Raw genomic sequence first — 24,448 nt, 5'->3', positions numbered from 1 at the left:
AGCACCTGGTTAAGGCAAATTTGGTCAGGTGAGGCAATGGACCCTGTGTTCTAAAGAGCATGTCATATTTCACTGGTTCCTCCAGCTTCCTTATGCGTTGCACATACACAACGTACACACACGCTGGGCAAGTCAGCTTGAGATTGCCTTTGGTGTGCCTAATTAGGCCCATTCGTGGCTTTTGTCTGCTATGTGGAACTAAGGAAAAGGTGATTCAGATCTCTCAAATCCTGCATCCTTCTCCGTGGAAGCATCTCCTTTATTCAGGCCTGAATTCCTTGCCATCAGTGGAACATGGAGTGCTTTTAAAGTGGTGTTTTTCCTTTGCTCCATTCATACAATCACAGAATAGTTGAGGTTGGAAGGGACTGCTGGAGATCTTCTAGTCCGATGTGCTGCTCAAACCAGGGTCAGCTAGATCGGGTTGCTCAGGACTTACCAGTAGAGACTGGGGTGAAGAAGGCATGGAGTAACTTGGCCTTTTCCATGTCCTTTTTCACCACGTCCCTGCCTCACTTACAACTGTGCTCACATTTTCCCAGATGTTCCTCTTGCTGCTGATGTACCTGTAGAACCCCTTCTTGATGCCCTTCGCTTCCCTCACCATACTAAACTCTAAATAGGCTTTGACTTTACTAACTCAATCCCAGCATGTTCAGATAGTGTCTTTATAGTCCTTCTGGGTCACCTGCCCCTGCTTCTACCTCTTCCATTCTTTATATATTTGAGTTTTGTCAGGAGCTCCGTGTTCATCCATGCAGGATTCCTGCTGCCTTTGTTTGATTTCCTGCTTGTCAGGATGGACCATTCTTGTGTTTGGAGGAGGTGATGCTTGTGAATCAACCAGCTCTTCTAGACCCCTCTTTTCTCCAGGACTGCATCCCATGCCATTCTTCCAGGAAGATCCTTGAAAAGGCCAAAGTCTGCCGTCCTGAACTGCATGGTTGTGATTCTGCTTTTTGCCTTGTTGTCTTATAACAATTTTGGTCCCTTTAGAAATGGCCCTAAAGTCTGTGCTCTGTGGTGGCATGGACAATGGTCTCACCTTAACACACGTGGCCACTTCTTCCTTACATGAAGGGGGGAATGTCTGCTGGCAATCTTGTTGTCATCACTATCTTATCTGCCTTGATGCCATTAGTAAAATTACCCTTTTCATGGTGTTTCTAAGATCTTGCCCACTGCGGTGCTGCTAGGGAGCTTTGGGTGCTACCTTTGTGAACCACTTTGCTTCGTTCCTTCTCTTTACTCTATTCTCTTTTCCAGATAGTGTATGCTGTGTTCAGTAGAGTATAGATCCTGGACGGCTGCTAGAATATGCAATTAGTAAATTACTAATTAACAGTAGCAATTCATTGTCCTTCTGCTGTGTAGCTTTTTACATAAACCTACCTGTTCTGTAAGGCAATATAAATAAAGGGCCCATCCTTTGAAAAATAAACTTAGAGCAAGATAGAAAACGGCAGCCTGCCCTTCAGATCAATTTAAACTGCTTATGCGGGGACGTTTTGGCTGATGGAGAGGGTGCCGTAAGAGAATTGTTCCACCATCCTTGGGTTCTTCAGCAAAAGGAAAGGTTGCTCATGATAATCTTTGGCTTATTTGAGTTGATGCATTCCTTTTGTAACAAATACAAAATACAAGGTGAAGGGCAAGCACAAGAGACAAAAACTGAAATGAGTGTGTATGTGTGACAAAGAGAAGTAAGTTGAAGGTAGATAAAGAAGAGTAAATTCAGATCTGATATGGGCACGTGCAGCTCCAAAGAGTTACTTGCAACAGCTATGAAGAGTTCTGAATGGTATCTCCACATGACTTCCTATCTGAAAGAAGGTGAAAGGAGGAGCGCAATGAGACAAAATTACCTGTTTCTGATCACTTTTACATAGGGATAATTATCTTCATTGGAGACCTTATCATTTTACAATGAGATTAGAATCAAGCCCAGCATTTTTGAAGCTGAGCTTTAGTTTTTAAAGTCTGCAAATGTGTGCTATTGCACTCACATGATAAATAGTTCTGAAATCAATATAGAAAGCTATTAAAAATGTGGTTTTGTCTCTGTCTAGTATGGTACATTAAGATACATGTATCATTGTACACTGTCTTTCCCTCTCTCTCTGTGTACGTATGTATGGGCGGAAATTTTAAAAGTACTCAACATGTCAAACTGTCCCCAATGGAAAATATAACATTGACCTCAAATAGCATCACATTTTAGGTCAATGATGAGTGATTTTTAAAATGTTACCCTTCAGCATATATTTAAAGAGGTATCGCTAGACCAAGAGTGACTCTTAACTTCCCAGATCCTAAAGTTCTCTTTGAGAAACTGGTGATGAGAGGGAGAAGCTGGCTAGGCACAGCTCACCATTTCATTTTTCCCAGTCCAGTACTGCTTTGGCATTTCTATTGTGATTTCCCACTGGGGACTTTTTTTTTCTTCTTTTTTTTTTTTTTTTTCTTTTCAGTCTGAAGAGCTGTACGGGAAAGAAAGTGAGCCCACAATGACTGGTTTACGTTTTCAAGTTATCAAATGCACCAAGAAACAAAAAGCTGGCTGCATCAAGCTCTCAGAAGAAGGGGGAAGAAAATCCTTCACATTTGCTAGTTGCTAAATACAACTTATGGTAAGCACTGAAGTCAAACAACTTTCAGGAGTGAGAGGATCCATGTGCTATCTCTAATCTTATAGATCGTTCTGTCCTCCGATAGTTCAGTATTTTGAATAACATCTAATGGGCCCGAACGTACAAAGCAATCAATGTTCTTCAAACTCCACAGTCATCAGCTGCAGGTATATGCTATTCCAGCACAGTAGGCTTGGAGCCAGAGCCTTGGCTCATTTAAATCAATGTCAGCAGTTTACAACTTGCTCAGAACCTGGCCCCATATCCTTCTAAGAGAAAAGAAAATTCTTGGCCAGCAAATAGTCTTGGTCTGTTCTAAAAAAAGATCCTTCATTGATACCATCGGGAGGCAGAGCCACAAGGCAAACATCATTCTGCTGCTTCAATGTTTAGATGTGAGATTGCTGTAACTCTTTAAAGCCTGAGCCCATTCTCTCTGGGGTTCACCAGACCTTAGGAGAGAGGTGACCCCACTCTGTCTTAACGGAACAAAAAGGAACTGTCAAAGAAAAGGAAGCCTGTACTCCATGTGTGTTTGTTCTTCTCTTTACGGTTTGCAACACCAGTGTTCCCAGAGACCTTTGTTGGGAGTCCAGATTCTCCTGGCAGGCTGCAAGGTTCAGAACCCCGCTTGCATGCTGAGCCGTGAGGTCCCACAGGCAGCATTGATCTTGAGTAGCACTCCCAAAAAAAGGCATATACCTGGCTGTGCTGAATGCCTGGCAGTCTGTCTCTCCCGTGTGCTGTGGCAGCTGTTACCAATCTTGGCTGCAGACTCGTGGTGGCCAGGAGAGTACGTGGCTGGCCTGAGAGCCTGACGGTCTGTCTCTGCCTCTCTCTCTTTCATTTTGTTGGCTCCATGTATTATATCAAATATCTTTAAAGAGCACAGTTTGAATGATGGAGCTTATAATTCCATCTCGGGAGTTCTGATGACTCGAGCTTGGTTCTTGTGGTTTATGATGTCACCGGGACCCATCGATGGAGTCGTAGCCCCATAATTCACTGTTGCCCTGTTATTTATTCTGTGCAATAAATGGCTGCAGTTTAATCACCAGAGTAAATTGCTGAAGCATCTTTGTGGAAACTATAATGTTACTGTAGGAGTATCTATGGCAACAATGATTCAGTAGCGGTGGCTAATGCAGAGGGAACCAGTAACACTTAGCCCCGTGCACCCAGTGAGAAAGGAGTGTGTACCAGCCTCAGAAAGAAGAGAACCTGAGGGCCAAATCCAAACGCGCTCTTTAAGTGGAGAAAAATCCATTAATTGCTCTATAGGTACATGCACTGGGTACCATATGTAGTCTCTGAAATTGGGATGTGGATCCAGACTTTACCAACCTTTACAGACTTGGGGCATTCATTTTCTGCAAAAAGATTTTAAGAAGTGACTCTTCTGTGGAGATGTAGAGCAAAAACATCTTTTCTGCATAGTGGTTTGGTTTTTTGGGTTTGGTTTTTTTTTGCTTTTTCCCGTTCAGGCAGAAAAAAGAACTGAGGATACTTGAAACAAATGGTTCTGAACTTCATACAATTAAGATTTGTGTTTGGTTTTAGTATGGGCAAGAGAAACAGGAGATGTCTTATTTTATCTGAACTGTCTTAATTCTTCTTGCCTGTTGTGTCCTTGTATCTCTCTCCTTAAAAGGCCTTGTAGGTTCTTGTATTTTTGTGTTGGTAGGGCATAACATTTCTTGAACTAAAATGAAACACTTCTTTTTGGCAAAATAAATTTGCCAACCTATTCAATGTCATCTAAAGATGCCTAGTGGTTGTGGATATGCAGTTGGCATGTGAATAAGCATAGGGCTGTGACGTAGGTATAATAGAACATTGTTAGAACATCATTATTGTTTATTGTTTCTTACGAAAGTGATATTTATGAGAAGGTTTTGCTTTCCAAATCTTAAGTTTCCATTCAAGCCCCAGATTTTCTGGGTTCTCTTCTTTTTTTTTTCTCTCCTCCACCCCCAATCTGAGCTCTAACTAAAACCCCTATGTTTTCTGATTTTTAGAAGAATCTAAGATACTTTTCAAATATCTCTCTCTCTCCCCTCCTTTTTCCTTTACTCCTCTCCATTTTCTATATTCATTAATTTTCTTTTTGGGAAAGAAATTAGGAGAAAAAGCATTCTCTGTTCATCCTTTTTCAATACCCTGTGAATGCTTGAAATGCTCAGCTCTTTTTTTCTCATTTCCTCTGCTGAGCAGCCCTAGAGAAGTATTGTGGTGCATGGTATCAGTGCCCTGACAGTCTCCTGCTTATGGTAAATGTCATTTTACCATGTAACTTTTTTCCCCACTAGAGGTTTACGATCTTCTACAAGGATCCATTGTTTTAAGCCACGCAACCAACGTGTTTCTTGAGATATCACTTACCGTTTAAGCAAGTAGCAGTTGAGTTTTGGTCATCAGACTTGGCTGTCTCTAGATGCATATGGTTATTCTGTTCTGGTAACCTGATACAGCACAATGAGGTAAGAACAGAAAGAAAAGTCTTTTAATTTATGGTGGGTCTCAGTTCTAATCATGTAGTTGCTTAGACTTTGGCTTTATCATGAATCATTTTTAATGACAGTTGAAGAGAAAAGAGTTGAAAGGCAAATCTTAACTTTCTCATCACTGACAGCTTTTCATAACCTAAATCAGAGCTTTTTATGGCATAGCCTTGCAGTATGGGTATTATGCAAATGAAAGGTGAAGCTGAAGGGCTGTGCAGCAGGAGGACAGAGAGGTTTTTTCTTCCTAGCACAAGATATATCTTCATAGCAGCGATTTTAGAGCAATCTTTCAAGTTGTGGATTCCTAAGCACTGTCCATGGAATCTCTCACAGGAGACTTTTATTTCTTCGTAGGAAACTTGACTTTCTTGGTCACCTTTCAGAAGACCCTTAGAAGTTCTTCAGGAATGTCCTTGTCCACAGGGTGAGAAACTTAAAAGTTGATGGCAAAAGCCCTCATGGACTTCAGCGTAGCCAGAATGTCACTCCTTCCCTCCAGTGTGCCTGGTGGCACCTGCATGTAAAGAGAGCTCAGTCAGTGGGTTTGTGGGTCTCCAGTTAGCCATTTTCTTTGGGGTAGATGCTGTTGGCAGCAGTCAGCAAAGAAAATCATCTGAGAAAATTGCTGATGTGGCATCAGCTTGCCAAGAGACCTGGTTTAAGGGGTCATCCTTCTTCAGCAGAGCCCATGGCTGTGCATTCAGTAATAAAACAGTAGAAGTTTAATGCAGGTCCACTGAGTGTGGGCAGGAGAAGACACTGTCAGGGATGCTGATGCGATACCCAGTGGCGTTCATAGAAAAAATGCTCTCATTGCAACCAGAACTCAATTGGGTACTGGCAGTATCCTGCAGTGCATCTACAAGGCAAGTTCCCATCAGCACTAATGTGCCTTTCAAAAAGCTAATCTTTTCTTGGCGTGGCCACTCTTCCCCTTGGTGCTGTTGTTAGCTCCTCCATCTTTTGTGTGCTTGGCCTATGAAGTCTTCGAGTTGCTGTATTCTTAGTGTGTTTGTACTGGCTGTGGCAAGACACTATGCCAGGTTGAAGCTTTTCAGTGCAACTGTGAAACCAAAAAAAAAACATTTCTTGGACCCGAAGGGAGCAATGAGATGCCATGCATACCACGCCTCCCACATTGCTGTGGACTTCACCTGGCTTCTGTCATTCTTGTGTTTCCTCCATGACCTCCATCTTTTTCCTGTTTGGAGACATATTTCCAACTTAGGTTGGCTACATACTATGTTCTTTCTGACACAGTTTGATAAATTCGGTTTGATTTTACCCTGGAGGTCTTTCTAGACGTAATTTTATTATTGTGGAAGGTCAACAAAAGGGTAGTGCTATTTAAAGGCCAAATTGTGTCACATTTACTCATGGGGCTACTACTCCTCTTCCTGAAGATGTCCATTCATTTAAATGGAACTATGCATGGAGTAAATGGCATCCGTTGTAAGCAAAGGCACTGGAGCCTACCTTACTCATCTCAGTGGACTACTCCGAGAGTAAAAGTCAAATCCTTGTCCTTAACATTGATTTTCCAGCCCCTGTTGTTACAAGGTGGCTTTCTGGCCCCCCCTAGTGACTGGCCACATGGAGTTTCGTCAGTGTGATGCCACCTTTTTGCAATCGGAAACAGCCATTTTGGCTTAAAATTTAGAACTGGCATTTAAAATCCTGATGTACTGAATTTGTTCTGCTTTGCTCACAACGCTCTCAGGACCATCATGTTTCTGACTTGGTGGGACTTCTTATGGAGCTGGAAATTGTTCACAGTGGTTAAGGGTGAAACAGTCCATGCTGATGTTAATGTGGTGGGGCCCAGTTATCCAAAGGTTCATGTTCATTAAGAGAAGCTGGATGGTTTTGGTATTACAGCTACATTACCAAAGAAACAGCCATGAGTTGAAGGGGCTATCAAAAAGGACCAAAGTGTAAATCAAGATGTATAACCTGTTGAATTATAGTGAAACCTGGAGTGAGAATTTGAGTTGGTATTGAAAAGGCATTTTCAAAAACCTATCTTTTTCTTAGTCTTTTCATACTACTGGAACTGCAAAAGGGAATCTCATTTAAAATATGGATTAGAAATTTTATAGTTCTTATGGCTCTGTATATTTATCACATGTCTGTTTCCTTGGGGAAGTGTGCAAGGAACTTTTGGAACAGGGTTCCTACTTTTTGGCTAATGAAGAGTGGGACAATCATTTATTCCAAGAAGCTGGAGCAAGCTTGACAGCCTGGGGGATAGACCTAGAAGTGCCATAACACTTTAGGCTTTAGATGCTCTGAGATCCTTCAGAAACAACTTTATCTTTTAGTGCCCTGGTAAATCATTTATTCTGATCACCTACTTACAAATTCCCCCTCACCCATCCTATCAGATGAAGGGAGCTCGGTGTACAGCTCCCTGGCTTGCGTACATAGCTCACTGATCATAACGCAGCAGATGAACTGCAACAACCCAGAACTTCAGCATGGCTCCCAGAGCAGCCTGGTAAACCTCCTCGGTCAGGAGCAGCCTCAGTGAAGTCAGAGCTGGAATCCAAATTCCTCTGACAAACAGGGTGTCTGGAGCTGGAGGTTTTGGATGAGATTTTTCCCTCTCGTGTTACTGTGTGTTGCAGACTGCAGTCAGGATGCATCCTGTTGAACGCACTGCAACCCCTCTGCTTCTGCCTCCTCCCACAGTGTGCCTTTCTGCTCTTTGGCAATCTCTTTCAGTTCTCCCTCACCTCAGCATGGCCAGGGTCCCCCAGTTTACCCAGTGATTCGCCTCTGTGGAATTTGGAAGTGCTTCTTCTCTGCTCCTACCCAGGTTGGCAAGAGGGTTATTAAAGCATTGGAGATTAACCAGAACCTCCTTTGGTGAACATTTAGGCTAAAAGCACTTGATGCCAAACATGTTACTTTACATGTGTATTCTGACACCACACTTCAATACCACACCTCACATTTCTCTATATGCATGGGTTTGAACATCTATTCCAACTATGATCATATTAAAGGATCACTGATGCTTTGAGAATATACATAGGGGTTGACTTCAAGTGGGAGCGTGTTTGGATTGTCCTGTTTCTATTTCTGAAGCCCTCTCAAGAAAGCTCGCTCTCTCTTCTCACCCCATCGCTTCCGATGGGACCAAGTCATCGCAGTCAGTGTGTGCACAGTGACACCTCAGAGAGACTTGGACTGTTCTCTTGTCTCACTTCCACTCTCTTCTAGGCTGGATGCACACCCTGGAGGTATGTGGTTTGTCTCAAGATATAAGACTTCCTTTTCAAAAACTACATTACTTCAACAAGCCACAAAGGGCTGGCAAGAGGGAGAAGGATGCTCTGTTAGTGTAGCTTTTCTCAGAGATCTTTTCTGTGAACTCCATGCAGCTGGAAACATACTCTCCCTCTCCTGAGCTCATGTGTGCACATATACATGTCCCCTCATGCAGCAATTTCATTGACATATAAGTACACAGACACATACACTTGCTTACATATCCACAAATACTTTTCCTTTGTTCCTCTGTGTACTCATGCATACACAGAGGCAGAAATTCTCTTATCTGAGCACACACAATCACACTCATGCAAAGTCCAACCTGCTCTTTTATACATGCACGTGGTGGTGTGCACATTAATGCCACCAGTACACATGCACCCTCTCTCTTGCTAACATCCATGTGTGGATACAGGCATCTTTACGCACCCTGCAAAGATGTTGCGGAATTTGGAGGGAGATATGAATAAATCAAGTCTGAAGGGACCTCTTGAGGTTTAGTCCAACCTCCTGCTCCAAGCAAGCTCAACACTGAACTCAGAAATACTGTTCAGGCATGTGTCCAGTCAGGTGTTTAAAGCCTCTTGGGTCAGAGATATGATAGCCTTCTATCCAGGCAGAGCCTTCACTCCTTCAACTTTGATCTTTCTTTTGACCTTTAATTTATGTCTTTTGCTCCCTTGCCACACACCTGAGCAAGGACCCTGAGACTGTCTCACAGTGCCTAGAATGTTCTCAAGAAGGCTGTCATTAGGTGCCCCCTAAACATTCTACAGGGTGGACGAACTCCACTCCCTCAGCTTCTCTTCATAGGTCCTGTGCTTCAGCCCACTGACCATCTTGGTGGCTCTCTGTTGGATTTGTTCAAGTTTATCAGCATCTTCCTTGTATTTGTGGGCCCACAACTGGGTATAGACCAGATGACATCCAACAACTTAGGAATAATCGTTTCCCTTGATCCCAGGCTGTGCTCCTGTTGGTACAGCACAGTATGCTGTTAGCTTTCATTGCTGCCAGGTACCTGTCAGCTGGGTGTCCGTATTGTCTTGGCTGGAATTGGACTGACAACAAAATAATAAATAAGAAAACCAAACACCGAGCTTGGCTTTGTACCAGTCTGGGCTAAAATTTAATGGATCAGAGATCTCAGTTCTGTGACCCTCTTCAGGAGATTACAATAGTAGATCCAGCCTTGGGAGAACAAGGGGGATAAGATGACCTACTAGATCTTTTCCATCTCTTTCTAATTCTGTGATCATGACCTTCTTTGCTCTTCTTTCTGGCCTTGAAGATCCAATGAACATTTTACCTTCCCCATATTTGGAGGGATTCAGCCATTTGAAATTTCCTCCTTTTGCAGTGGCCAGTATCCATGCTGGTCACAACCGTAACCGCCCTGTCCAAGACCCATCTTTCAGAAGGAATATGAGATAGACATCCACAGTCTCTGACTCCGATGATCTGCCCGAGGACAAACAATGCTCTTAATGCTTTTACTAGTGCCAATTCTCCCGCAGTAGCATGGTCCCCAGTGTAGGTAATAGCTGTGCACTTAGAGGTTGTTCTCTGTGATTCATCCACATCATCTACAAATCACAGGTTTAAAACCTTGCAGTACTTGACATGTGGAAGAACTCCAGACTCTGTAGAGATTCCTTCCTACCTACCTATTATCTTGCGAGGCATGCACTGAAGGGAAGGGGTATTTTTGTCAGCTCATTTTCAGAGCCCAGTTGGAAGAATCCTTGTTTACACACTTTTCAACTTGACGCAGAGAGGAATCCTGAGCAGAGTCACTCAGGTGAATGGGAAAATGGAACAAACAACTGCAAGGTTTCGTTTTAAGAAAAAATCTAAAGGAAACTTTGACTTTTTCAGCCTTTTCACGTATTTTGTGGTCAAAAACATTTGTCAAATTCTGCAAATGCTGTGGCATAACCCAAATCTGGGTAATACAGTATTCGGGTGATTAAAACATGAAGCTAAAAAAATTCACCCAGCATCAGGTTGTGTTCTGATTTTGACAATGATTTCACATTACACTAACTGTGGTAAAATCAGAACACCTGCAAGGTGGGCATTAAGTGATGTGACTTCATGGCTGTCACAGTCGGTTCAGTTTCAAGCCAAGAGAAAATCTGGAGCAGAGTGTAGTTTTTGATGTGGCGTTTCTTAGAGGGATTCTTTTTCCTTCAGTTCTTACTTTTTAGATGGGGATCATGGTAGTGGTTGAAGACCTGGTCACTCCTCTTTGTCAACTATTTGTAATTTTTTTTTCCCTGCCTGTAAGTCAGCCTGCTTGGGAGATGACTTCTCCAGGAACTCTCCACTGCTACTGAAGGAGCTAAAGGTTTAAGACTAATCTGTCCCAAAAAGGCATGAACACAGGAAGGCAATTGCCATATATGAGGTAAGCACAGCAGCCTGAAATGGCTTTTTTACTCCACACAGTACAAGGTCCACCAGTGTGTAGGAGTACACGTGATGCTGGTGGTTAACCAGAGGTTCATGGAACCTGTGAAGGCTTGCAGACATGAATGTGTGTGGATATGTATTTATATACATCTGGGTTTTTAGCTACCTGTGGCTCTGGTACCAGTTATAGATTTGCTCAAGAGCAGAATTTGATGGAATGGCTTAAGATTGATAATATCTTAACTAAAAATAGCAGTTGACTTCTATTATACGTTTCCTTATATGTTTTCTTTTGAGGCCTCAGTAGCAATTATTTGTGAGCTATCTTCAAATATACACAATTGTGACCGTCCATCTCTGCACATGTTCATGTGTGCGTGTGGGCGCCTGTACGAATGAGGACATCGCGTACGTTTGAAGAGGGATTTCGTACTCGGTGTGTACATCCTTCCCCTCAGCCAGTCCTGTGGAGATGTTCGTGGATAGGGTTGCAGACGTGTTCATGTATGCCAGGATACGCCTCTTTCATTGCACAGTTTGTCCAACCTTTTGCGAGCGTGCATTTTAGGACAGAATGAGCACTGGCTAATTCGGGAAGTGACACGTGCTTTACATTCAGGGGACAAACCCTGCTTTTCCCGGTGAAGCTGAAAGTGGAAAGCAACACAATTCCTACTGCGCATATTACCTCTGACAGCTCGGGTGCAGGGGCGGTGACTGTGTTTGGCCTGGCTCTCTATTGCGCTGAAAAGAGCAGCTGATGCCCTTGACTAGCAAGCGATGCCAAGTGCAGCGTGTGTGATAGTGGCCAGAGGGCCTGGTCACTCGTCTCAGCCAACCCTCCACCATTTTGTTTCTGGCCATTATCGATCAGACTGCTTTAGAGACAAGCTTCTTTATGGAATTTGCATTGCTGCTGTGTAGGTTGCAGTCTCTCATCTGTCTCAGGTATAGACCTCGGAGTAAACTGTAATCCCGGGGACGTCTGCACGTTCACGTGTTGCCGTGTTTGCGCATGTGGATCTCGGTGTACAATGAGGGTGGGTTTATGCTTATCCTGCGTGTTGGCGTGGGTGTGTAGCCAGGAGGGCTGAGGCTGAGTGCGTGTTTGTGTCCGTGCGTCCTTGCTAGCAGCAAACAGTGTCACGTCCCTACCTGGACTGCAGTATGACATACACTTTAAAAACAACAGCAACAACAAGCTACAGAGCCACAGAGCTGCTCTTTCTGATCATCAGTTAGGAAATCCTGGCAGCCCCAGCAAAGCATGCCGGGATCCAAACCGGCTTTTGGATTGGGACTCGGAGAGTGAAAGAGCAGCAGTAATTTGTTTGCCATCGCCCTCGAGCCAGGAAATCCAAACCCCAAGCATTTCCCAGGCCACAGCACATTCGAGTCGAAAGAGAGCGTCAGCGAATCGCTCACACGTACAGACAGAAACGCACACCCGCAAACACACCCGCACGCGTGCACACACACGGGGAGAACATTAAGAAAGGAGAATTGTTCCAGCACCACTGCGGTTAAGATGCTGAGACGATCTCGAGTTTTCAGGCCATAGCTGTCAGGATGCTTTGGTATATTCATCACCCCCCACTCCATGGTGATAAAAATTTACACAGCCAACGAAACGAAGATTAATTTCATGTGAAAAGCTGACAGAATGGCCCATGTCATTGCTTTATTTGTGCCAGCACTCAGTAACTCGGTGCAAGTTCCATTGAGGTGGCAGACACCCCGTCCCCTTGAGCCATCTCTTCTCCTCTCTAATGATGCCACCGTTTTGACAAAACCAAGCAACACAGCCGGTATGTGCGAATTTGGAATTAATTTTCTTCAGAAAGGTCAAGTATGTTAATGAGCTTTTGGCTGCCTGTGTTTTTTTTTCTTGTGTTTTTCCTCTATTAACTGGGGGGGGGGGGAAGAAGGGGGAGAAATGATTACAGAAATAAAAATGAAGGAGGAAAAGAAAGAAACCGTGAGCATTTGGAAGAGGCGGGATTCAGCATAGTGTTTCATGGGTTCTCCTTTTCCAGCGCTGAGGCAGACTAATTGTATCAGTGCAAGTCTGTGCAGTTTGCTTGAAGCTGTTGAGCGAGGCCAGGGATGTCATGGATCGCAGAGTTGGTGTAACCTGGCACGGAGGAGGTGAATTGCACCTCCTTTACACTCTGGAATTGACGGCAGCCCTGCGTGTTGGCAGCTGCCTTCGTTTTCCATCACAGAATGGCTGAGCTCTGCTCAACACGGGTCTGTGTGTGCTGGGGGAGCAGAGAGCAAGTGAAGGTGAAGGAGAGAAAGGGTTCGTGGGCTGAAGCTTTGGTGCCCATTAGTGAGAGGAAGCTGGGAAGAAAGCTCAGCTGCCCTGGGAGAAATGCCAGGGCCCACTAATTCATGCAACTTAGAAATATGACAAATAAGGAGTTTAAAGAAAAATTGTCCCCATCTCATGCGACTGGCATGAGTCGTTTAAAGTAACTGTGATACCAACTACCTCTCACCCTTGTGTTCCCAAAATTCCCACCTTTATTCCTGCAAGTTAGAATTTGCCGCTTTCTGGCATCCTCATGTCAGGAGTTGCCTTGATTTCTCAAGGACTTGGGTGGTGATCAGCGTGAGTAAAGGTGGCAGAAATAGAAGAGGGTATGTCAGGGCATGAGGGAGTAAAGCTGCACTCCTGGCTGTGTTGCTCACAAGTCACACTAGCCTGGATAGGACCTTTAGGGTAGGACTCATCTGACCTAATTTTTGTCATCTTAAGCAAAGTATCCAGACTAAACTAATCGTCTAAGTTTCCTTTCTTGTTAACAGAGAATGGTAAGGAGGAACACGTATCCCACCTAATTTAAGATGAGAGAAATTCCATTCTGGCAAGGAGTTTCTTTCTCCATTGAACATAAAGTGAACTTAAACAATTAGCTTGGACTGAATCCCTACCTTTTAGAAGCTTAAAATTATGGGGCGTGATTTCCCCCTCATTCTTTCCTCCCTGCTCCCATTCTGGCTCTTATTTCCATAGGTAGTCTAATCCAACAGGCAGAGGAAATTCGGCAGGTCTCACAGAGGCTATATTGGCACTATAAAATCAATGTCTTTCACTTGCGCTTGCCCAGGCTGGCTCCATGCTTATCCACTGTTGTGGCAATGCAACCTTTGGCTGTGATCTGGTCGTTTCTCCCTAGCTTCGCTGGAGTAAGCCCAATGTATGAATTCTTGGGCATTGTCCAAAAAGCCTTTGTTGACTTTGGAGGGTACGTGTTTTGCCATCCTGACTACAGTGCAAGGAGAAATGATGTGCAATGTAACAGTGCCAGTGGCACATGTGACATATTTAAGGGTGTCCTTAATTAGAATTTTTTTTTGTTTTACACCTTACACAGCTGGTTCTGTTGTATGGGTCCTTCTGCATGTATGATCCTGGCATGCTCGCCGCATGAGTCATGCTGCAGCAGGGCTGCCTCAGACTCATGTCTGAGGCATGGATTTCAAAAGCACTCAAGTGACCAAACTTAATGATTTTCAGATGACTCCTAGTATTGTCCTAAACATGGAATTCCTACCCATAAACCACTGTGCTGCCCACACTCTCCCTGCTCTTTCCCAGGCTCTGTAGTGTGCATGGAGGCACGTTCTTCTCTGCTGACCCTGCTACAAGGTAGAGTGCCCTGGCAGACAGGTGGGGTGGGTAGTTGGGGGCAGTAAGATTCACCCGAGGATCTTGTGGGCTGTCTCTCTCACACGTGCTTGCACACATTGTCTCAGAACATTGGTGGGCATTAGCAGCACTTGTATGTATTTTTTCACTGTTGGAAGTTGTTGTGGTGTTAAGTGGTTACTTTGTTCCTCCTTAGAGGTGGCTGCATTTCTGTGATGGAAGGAAATGATCTGCTAAACTCTGCTATTGTATAAATATAATTGTACAGTACAAAGGGGGTATGAGAGATATTTAAAATATTTTGGTGACAATTTATATTTTGAGTGCTCAATTCTAGCAGCAAAAAGAATATGTGAAGTGTATGGAAATGAACATGGTGAAGTAAGGCATTCCTGTTCTCTCTGTTCTGTTGTTGCCTGGTGTGTCGGAAGAGGACAAGATTTATAAGGACTTGAGTTCTCAGGGGAGCTTCTCACCCAGTAGCTCCCCAGGGCTTTAGCTAAACTGTGGGATATTTGGTGTTTCCCAGCTCTTGTGTTGAGGACCGTCTCCTCTCTTCCCAGATGTGAGATGTGGCTGTGCACCATTTCTGTTTTCTCCCCTCCCACGCTCTGGTTTCCGTAGGAAGGAATCCTGGGCATGTGAGTCAGGGAGCTGTAGCGTGCTCTGGTCGTGTCACCCGTCTGAATGATTCAGGACTGAGACTGCACAACACACCTACCCCATGATTTACATATAGCCCTTGGGACACTCAAAGCCACATTTTCTCAACATGCCAAGTTCTTGAGAAAATCCAACCACTTGTTTTGGTGCATAAATAGAAGCTTCACCCTTAAGAACAGAAATGGAATCTATGAGATGCATCAGGGAAGCGAGTCTGCTGTCCCCCTCCTAGTGCTCCCCCCATGTTTATAGATACCACTATCAAATGACTGGAGCACGGGGTCCCTTTCATCCCTATGTTGCGGTGATTGTTTGCACCATTTTCTCTCAGCTTCTGTTTCTTTCACTCCTCCTGTTTTTTTTCCCCTGTGTGAGAGCACTGGCACCTACGATGGAAGGTCACCAGTGAGGTTAGTCAACTGGCTCCAAGTATTAAGACTTCCTGCTCTGCTACGAAGAGCTGCCAAGTCTCCCCTCCCTGCTGCTTACCACAAAACCCAGGGTCTGTTTGTCTCCCTCTCTCCCCTTGTCATCCCTCCTCCCCACCAAGAAATTCAGACGTCTATTCAGCAGACAGAGTGGGAGGGTGAGGCACCCGAGCTACCTTCAAATGCATTTCCTTGAGTCCCAAAAGCAGTGTGGCCACAAGGTGATGTTGTTGACGTTGCTTATCGATGTTGCCAGAAGGTGAGCTATCCCCATCCGCAGTGGAGGTGTCCCTCCAGAGTCTGTGGCAGGTTCCCATGGGGATCTGGCCCAGTAGCTGGGGTGACAAACGGCTTTTACTTCCACTGGAAAATTTCATCAAGTTTTTCTACCAGCAGACTGAAAGGATCCCTGGATAACTGGGGAGGGGTGCATGAAAAGCAAGTCAGGAGAGCATGATTTTTGTGAGTAGATGTGAATTGGCTGCACAAGGACCTGTAGCTTCCTTAGAGGAGGGTTAGGGGGTTACGGATTGGTAAGAGTTAAAAATCTCTGCCCTAAGCATGAGCCTGAGAAAAGACAATCCCCTGTCCCAAATGAAGTGAGCTGGCAGCCCCAGGGCTGCCGTTGTCCCCAGGGGCAATACGGCAGTGGGTGATGGTTGGCAGAGCAATGGGGGAGAACTGCCTTTGAGGGTAGGGTCTGCACCCGAGGCCGTGGGGAGGGAGCAAGGTACAAGAAGGGCCTTGTTTACAGGAATGGAGCATAAACCAGAAAAGAGAAAGAGACTGAACAGGATCCTGTGAGGAAGAAAAGGGATAAATATGATGGGAATGAGGGGAAGGCGGCGTGACTGGTAGCTATTTTTGTAAAAACCAAGGGTGGGGGGATACTGAGATCAACCACGTTCAAATGAAAATACAATTTTCTTGAGGAATAATATAAAAACCCTATATACTAATCATTCAACAGGATGAGGAAAAACTGCTTGCTCCACCCTAATATGTGCTGAGGTAAGGTTAAAGCCACAACTTCTTGGGCAGGAGCTTTGGGCTCCCTAAGCCTGACGAGCACACAAGCGTGTGCCTCCAGTCTCCTCCGTTCTTGGGAGCACATGGGGTACCTGAGCGTGCAAGGATCCCACTCAAACCAGAGCAGAAGGAGCTGCTTCGGAAGAACTGATTTTAGTCCCTCCAGTTGTGGCTGAGTCCCTTAAGCTCCTTCTCTTTGCTCATAACTCCTTTTCTTAAAGATCCCATAGGAGACTTCCTACTCTTGTGCAAGGCACAAGCTCTTTGTCTTCTTCCTAAGAACTCTGAGGCTGCAGTAGGCACCTTGAGCAGATACCTTGAGGAGTTCTTTGTGAGCATTGCATCTGAATTTGTCCTACTCTCTGCGAGTTTATGCTAAATTGAGACCACAGAGACCTCATTGAATTACTCCGTTTGTGTAGGTGTAAAGGTATGCGAGTTCTCCATAAACATGGGTATTTAATTTAGATTTCATTTTAATTTTCTTTAAGATTAATTCATTACCAGTGAGAAAGCCAAAGCCTTAGTATTAAAAATCCAAGTCTGTTTTTTGGTTTGTTTTTTCACTAAATGAAACAAGTTTTAAATTCACTAGTTTCTAATTGTGATCTTGGTGTTGGTCCTTCTGGGTGCCAGCACCAACGTGTTAGCAGATCTGTGTTCTGGGGACTCCTAGCCAGACATCGACAAGGAAAAGATAAGAAAAGCATTGAAATAGGAGGACTGGGGAGCAGCTGTTGCCTTATTTGCTGGCACTCTGTGTTAGCTGCTCCTTCAGTTGTCAGGGCTGCGACTTTCCAGGGACGTACTGCTGCGGTTAAGGGGTAGAGCGAGGCAAATGAGATGGACAGTGGGTACGTACCTGAGCTACGAGGATGTCCCCCTTTTTATGCTGGGTAGCAAATCAGATGGACTGTATTTGTTCCTGCCCTGTGGCTAAGAACAATAAAGAAAAAGAGCAGGGGATTTCTCTAGCTACAGTCTAATATTCCTTTGGCTGCAGCAGAGGCTGTAGCACTTCCCGACTGTCGGCTGGCGCTTTCACTCACACACATCTGTGATTGATGGGCAGAGAGTATAAACACCTCATTAGTGCTATAATTCACTGGTTAGGGCTCAGACTGTGCTGTGGGAGGGGAGAAAAAAAAGAGTTGAGAAAGTTTAATAAAGAAAAAAAAATGGAAAAAGGAGAAGAACGGATGTAAAGGCCACACAAATCATTCCAGGGAGTTATCTGACCTGCTTTGAAAACTTTAATTGCTGATAATGGACAACCTGTTGGGTGGTATTTTATTAACACTAATAGATTTTTACGGGATATTTCTCACATTGCTCTCCCAGAGCCTGAGGAATACATTAAATATTAAAAGTTAATGCTCTTGGTTGCTGTTTCAAGGATGCCCCACTGATAACGAGCTTTCCCGCAAGTTAGAAACCAGTAGAAAACATGAGCTGCTTTTGCCACTTACGGCCTCTGCAATAATAATGAGGAAAATACTTGAATCTTGCGTGCACCTTACAGCTGAGGTTCTTGAAGTCTGGCCTAAATGCTATGTAATGGCAGTGCTCAGCCCAGAGATGGTAGGTATATCTAATCTTCAATCATGGATGTGCAAGAGCTGGATTCCCAAGTCCCATGTTGAAAGCAAATGCTTCTAACTCCCATATGCTACTTTACATTTCAGTTATTCAAAGCAGAGGCCTGAACTGACAACCCATACCTGTTTCTCAAGAGAGCTTATGTCTGAAATGGATGTGCTATGATAGTTTTCTTTAATATGCCTAATGGTTTTATGAAAGTGTTGCTTCTACACTAATTTATTACAGAAATGACCCAACTACCTGGAACAGAAATGGAAGCACCCCAGGAAACAGCTGCAGATGCCTCCGAGAATGTGAGCAGCAAGGGGTTTTCTGGAGGAGGCTCTTGGCATCCGGAAGTCCTACACGCAGCAGAGGACCCTCAAAATGTGGAAAAAAAGGCCAATTCTCTACTGTAAAGAGATGGATTCGATCAGCCAAAGAAGGCAACGGCACTAATGCCAAGATAGGGCAGTCTGCTGGAGGGAAGGTAAATGTGAAACTGAGTGTGAACAGTAATCAGCTCCTGTGGTGAGTCAGGGTGAGGTCTGGCATTAGAATTGAAAAGTCATAATACACATCTCTGCGCACAGGTGAAACCTGGGCTTCCTCTTCAGTGCCTTCTGAGCACACACCAGCCCTGTCAGCAGTCATGGCCTGGACCTAGAAAGCAAACTTAAATTGGTTAGGCCCTGCCCAGGGCAGCCTGTCTCTTCTGCGTCATGCCATCTTCACTTGCGGCAGCAATGGCCTTGGTTTTGGATCTCATTCTGACCACTGTTTATGCAGCCACCTTCTTGTGCCAAACCGACCTGGACGGGATGGCCACATCCATGCTCTCTGGAGCAGCCCTGGTACAATCTTGGTGAGTAACACTGCTTCCCAAGCCTGCTTGGCCGGAGAGCAGCTTCCCAGGCTTTTATGTGCAAGCAGCCAGCTAGATCTTACCAAGAGCCTGTATTCCAGCTACAGGTCTATCTGTAGGCAGCCCACAAGAAGATGGATTTCTGTATTTACTTCCTCTGTTTGTAGTTGTGCCATGAACACTTTGAGTTGGATTATCTTTGTTTCTCAACTCATCTTGCCATTCTGTATTTCCTCACACATAGCACAAGCTATCGAAACGACCTACTCAGCCTTGTCGGCCTTTCCCACCCTCCTTGCTCAAACAGGGCACTTTTTCCTCTCTATTCCAGGCCCGATTTCTGTTAAGTTTTTCAGGTTAAGCAAAGGGTTCGGCTGCTTTGGGGTAGTGAGACAGAAGAGCAGGGGCTCCAGTTCAGTCTCCTAAGTCTGGCTTTAATGACCGAGATCTCATCTTGGCAGCTAGAACATGAGCTGCGAGAGCCACAGTTTTCTGATGGGACTGACCGTAGAGACCAGTTGTCCTCTCTTACATACAGGCCTGGCTTGTGTCAGAAATGTGCATTGCAGGTTTCAGACTCGGCTAGGGAACATTTCATTAACCCCGTCTACACCAGAGGGTGTTATCCTTCAAGGAGTGGATGCAAGCTAGTCTACGTCGATTGGTTTAGATGCCATGATTTTTTTCCACAAGGAATCTTACAACTGAAATACAAATGCATGGATGGTTACTGAGTAGAAGCGGTTTTGTCTTACAGTAAATGACACCATAGCAGCCACAAGGTAGGTGTAAATAAAACTGGGACCTTCAGTTTCTGGAAGGCCTTACCTTTCAAGTTCAGCAGGGTACTGAAGCCATGACGCAGGGCATGGGCAGGGCCTGTATGGTGCTTTCCTTGTACACCGGGCCCTTAGATTGCTTGAACTGAACTCAGTTCAGGTCGTTTAATAGTTTTTTCAAGTGTGTATCTTCCCTCTCTGAAAGAAGGATTTGAATCTGGGTCCTAGCTGAGTTTGGGAGGAGGGTGCTTAGAGGATAATGCGGAAGCAGGGATGGGAGACTTGGTACAGTATTTCTTTCCAAAGGGGTAGCTCCTTTGGCTCAGATGCTCCAGGATGTGCTTTGTTGCTAGATTGCTGCTTAGCAATAAAATGGTCGTAGGTACTTAACGGGAATTGACTGTTTGGTCACTTCTCCTCCCCCTGCCAGCCCTTCCGTTCTCCCCATCTTCCCTCCCATCCAATAATGATGGCTTTTCCTGATTGACCCCACAGGCTTACGAAAAACCTTTTTGCTTAAACGTATATTGACCTCAGCCTTGCTGCCCAGTGAATTATGTCACAGCTGGCAATCTGAAAATCATAAATTAGGCCTCAAACCTGAGGAGCTGTCTCCTAATGATACGGCTCTGAGCCTTTATCGATGAAGGTTGTACCAGGTGCCTTCATGTCTCTGACAACTGGGGGGGGAAATACCCTTTTTATGTTTTTTTCCTATCATCATCCCATGGGCCCTGTGATTTTTTTATTTCCTTTGAATTTTTTTTTTAATTTCCCTTCCCTGTCTATCTTTGCATTGTGTATAAAATTTCCTTACTTGCCTTAACCTACCCTTGAAAGGAAAAGAAAAGGAAGATGTCAAACTTGGCATCTTGGGTAGTCTTAATTCTTAGGTAGTGTTAATTTTCCCAGTCTTTCCTTCCTCCCTTCCTATTTGCTTTTGTGTTGATTTGTTGTTGTTGTTGCTTTCCCTACCGTGATTCTTATGATCTGGACAAATGCACTGGACAAATGAGAAATTTAATAGTACTGGAAACATTTCTCCCTTACTTTGTAATGCAAAATAATTCCAATAGATTGCCTTTACATTCATCATCTTTTCCCCCATGACTTGGGCTGTATTTGCTTGCTGTCACTTCGGTGGATGAGGAATGGGGAATACTTCATGAAATGTGAAGCATCACCATAAACGAAATCAACCCTTCTGTCTCCGTACAAGTATTGATCAAGTGGGAAGGCGGGAATTCACTCCATGACATAGTTTATAAAAGGAAGATCTGTATTGTGCTTGACTTAAGTAGTAAAAATGCCATGAGTTTTCATGATTCACTGTTCTTTTGGAGGGGAAAGGGCGGCATAGCTTGATTTTCCTCTTCTAACAGACCAGAGCAAGGCTCGAGTATCTACACATCGTGCCTGGGTGGCAGGTCCAGAAAAGGAGGGATATTTGCTTGCTTTCCCACATCTTAAAATAGGGCTACATAAACAATTTTTGTCTTTATATGCTGGAATACACTGATAACAAAGCTGGGGAAGAAAGAGAGCTTATGTTTTCATTTTTCTAGAGTTAGTGGAAATACTGCCTTGGTGACAGACCCATTTCTTGTTTGAGACCTTGTATGCCTGATTTTATATCTGTGGCACATTCCTTCAATGTGCCACGTGAATTCTTCAACTCAGGAACGTCTTCAGTTCAGGATATGTTACCTCTTCCTCTGTGTCTTGATTTACTTTAGAAAATGCAGAAAGATATGTTTGGTGATAGCTACTGACAATAGGCATGACACCGTAGCCAGACCTGGCAAGGATGAAATCAGTTCAGGGATGATGAGTTCTCTTGGCTTGAAATGTCACCAGCGAAGTTGTGAGAGCCCTCGGCACCTCAAGGGTGTTCAGTGCTATGGATGGAGATCAAGCCCTAAGATAACAAAGTGATGAAAAGCACTTTCAGAAATACTGACACATAGACAGATAAAAGAAGATGCAGTAATAGTGTGTAGAAATAAATCCTTCTCGTTCTGCTTTTGATCTGCTGAGTTTCTTAAATATAAGAATTTTTTTAATGTAAGTTTCTTAAGTCATCAGTGAGCTTACGTCCTGCATTTTTAACAGCCTTAGAAAATGTTACTAGAAAAAAAAAAGGATTCATGCATTTATTTTAAAGACACTGGATTAGGCATTATCTTTATTTAGTTTAAAATACTCCCCTGCAGTGTTTACAATATGACATTTGTGGTACTGGCATGTGCAGCACTGCCCAGAGAAGGAAACTGGCTGAAAATTCCCTCGTCTGCTTTTGCTACTGTAGAGGACATAAATGCAAATGGCTTAAAAGTTGGACCGGTGGGAGAAAAATTAGTAGATTATGGATTTTATCCCTCCTTTCCTAATGTAAATTGCAGGCACAGGTAATGACATCTGTGATTTTAATCTGAGATTTTAAAGTAGATTGTGTCCCTTCAAAGAAAATAAGAGCTTTGAAATACTGCAAGATTAGAGATATTGAGGCCCGATGTGGCAATGGCTCAGGGTTTATGGCATTCCTGAAGACATATAGTAAAAGGTGTTCTGTGACCTGGTTTATGAAGATCGAAAGGCTTAAAACTGTGGAGAAAAAGAGTTTCACATCATCCAGGGGAAGACACCAAGTTGTCAAATGGAAGGAGGCTCTTTGAAGTGTGGAGATAAAGACCTTTCTAACCTTCAGTCATGTACGAAAGCCGCTTCCAGCTGGCAGAGGAACTTGGTTGGACTGGCTGTGTTGAAGTAATTCGTAGGAACAGACCGGCCGAGTTGGTTCAGGTGAACAGCTGGCAGTATCTCAGCCAAATGATAAACAGGACCAAAACTGAATGTTTGAAGAGGATTGAAAGGACGGGGAAATTTTAAAAATTAATGTGTTGGGGGAGGTGGGAATTACATGTGTTGATATCTCCCTGTACTCCAGGACCAACCAGCCTGAGGCAAGCAAAGCACCTATTCTGGGGAGTTGTAATAACAAGTATACTCCTACAAGTATTATCTCAAGCTTGTGTCTGAGTGTGGAGGAGCAGGTGGGAATGCTCACAATGAGCCTTTGGGTGGGAGAAGGGTGAAGAGAGACAGCAGGTAGCCTCACACCTCTGTTTTCTGGCCAAGAAGCTGAGCCAGTGCAGGGACGGGAAGGGAGGAAGCGATTCACTGCTGCTGTAGGCCAGCAACCGCTTGCCACTGGTAAGAAATAGCTGTGGAAGAAGTGTTTTGTGGATAAGCTCCTGCTAAGGCAGGGCAGCTGCACAGCAGCACTTTCCAGACTGTCCCAGAGCTCACTGTCTAGCACGAACACTTACATGTTTGTTCATTCCCTTCTCAGATTCCTCCGACTGGTTGGCATTGGCAGCTGGGTTATCATGATGCCTTGAGAAAGTACTCCTGCACCATATTTTTCATGTAAGCAAAAGCTGTTAGCACTGAAAATCTTCCCAAAAAAGGATTCTCCTGAGCTGGTAAGAATAATTTCTGGTCACATTTATAGAAGTTTAAATGGCATTTAGACAAGATAAATATCCATTATGTTTTGTCATCTCTGTGCTGATAAACTAAGGATACATTTGCTTTCAGGCTAATGGCTTTTTAAGAGAAAGCAGCTAAACAAGACAGAATAAGAGTAAAATTTAATGGCAGTTGCTGTTTGATACACGTATTTCCTCTGTAATAAGCTCAGTCTCTTGGCTGACAATAAAATAGTAGTTGTCCTTAGCCAAAATCTTGAAAGCTGAAGGTGAAAACAATGGTAGGAATCACATGCCCTTATACTCCATGTCCAAGCATTGAATTCCCTCACAGCAACGTATTTTTTTTTAAATCTTGTCCTAATTATCACAGATCACATAGATACTCCCTAGGAACTATCATACATAGGATTGGTCAGAATTCTAAGCTAAACTTGGATAGTTTGGTTCCCATTGGAGAATGTTATTTTGGCAAAACTGAACTGGTTGAGGAAATCACATTGATTTAGTGCTTTTTTTTATCTTCAGAGGAATAATAGAGCAGCTTGACTCTGTTGAAGCCATAGGTTTTATTTGGGTGTTCTTTTTCTTTCCAAATGACTTTTTGCTTCTTTTTGTAGTAGCGTTTAGTACTATAAGACGTTTCCAACATATTTCAGTGGGTCTAAAATTAAATTACGGAGGGAATATTGAGATTTTTGGGGGTTCTTTTCCACAGCAAAACATAAGGAATTAATGAAATTATGAAATTATATACCAAATGGAACTTCCATTCTTTTCCTCATCCCAACAGTGCCGTTACACAGGCTGAGCCGTGCATGGTTTACAAATATTCTAGAAGTAGTACTGTAGAAGGATCTCCCTGTTTCTCTCAGCAAGGTTTTCTTTTTCTTTACTCCTGACTATTCAGGTTTCCTTTGTCAACCTTCTGAAAGCAAAAATTTCCCAAATACCAGGGCAGAGAGAACTATGTTGTCATCTTTCCACTCACCAGTGTAATGAATAGGATCCTGCGTTAACGGGCCCACGGGCCTGATTCAGCAAGGAAATTACTGTGTCCCTGTATCCTTTTAATTGTAGGTTTTAAAACCAAAGCATGGAGACACACATAAATTATTACATTGTCATTTAA

This window comes from Phaethon aethereus, assembly GCF_964289735.1.
Source record: "Phaethon aethereus genome assembly, chromosome: 17".
In the NCBI taxonomy this organism is placed as follows: Eukaryota; Metazoa; Chordata; class Aves; order Phaethontiformes; family Phaethontidae; genus Phaethon; species Phaethon aethereus.
The sequence above is the reverse complement of the archived record's forward strand: the minus strand, read 5'-3'. Positions refer to the sequence as shown.